Source organism: Lupinus angustifolius, chromosome LG04 (assembly GCF_001865875.1).
Source record: "Lupinus angustifolius cultivar Tanjil chromosome LG04, LupAngTanjil_v1.0, whole genome shotgun sequence".
Lineage (NCBI taxonomy): Eukaryota > Viridiplantae > Streptophyta > Magnoliopsida > Fabales > Fabaceae > Lupinus > Lupinus angustifolius.
Genome location: NC_032012.1, coordinates 16,535,896 through 16,536,627, shown reverse-complemented (window position 1 = coordinate 16,536,627; position 732 = coordinate 16,535,896).

Below are 732 nucleotides of genomic sequence, written 5' to 3'. Positions count from 1 at the left end.
ATGAGGATGAGAATGACGATGAGGATGAGGATGAGGATGAGGATGCAGATGAGGATGAGGATGAGGATGAGGATGAGGATGAGGATGAGGATGAGGATGAGGATGAGGATGATGATGCGGATGAGGATGAGGATGAGCATGAGGATGAGCATGAGGGTGAGGATGAGGATGAGGATGAGTGAGGGTGAGGGTGAGTATGAGGGTGAGGGTGAGGATGAGGGTGAGGGTGAGGACGAGGTTGAGGATTAGCAGTATGATTAGGGTTAAGATTAGGATGAGGATGACTACAAGGATGAGAATGAGGATTAGGAAAAGGATGAAGATGAGGATGAGGATGAGAATGAGGAATTGTATGAGGATGAGGACAAGGATTTGGATGAGGATGAGGATGAGGATGAGGATGAGGATGAGGATGAGGATGAGGATGAGGATGAGGATGAGGATGAGGATGAGGATGAGGATGTGGTTGAGGATGAATTGGTTGATGATGAATTGTTTGCACGGAGCCAGACGCATCAGGCCCCAGTCCTGACCGAGACAACCCTGACCGGGTTCGGGAACTTGGTGCGCACAGTGAAGCACCAGGTGCTGGGCCAGACTGGCCTGGCCAGGAAATCTGACCGAGGCGCATGCGCCTAGCATGCTGCATCAGGCGCTGGGCGTGGCCTGACCTGAGTCAGGCCTAGTCAATTTAATTAGTGTTGAGTCATTTTAATTTCTATTATAAATGTG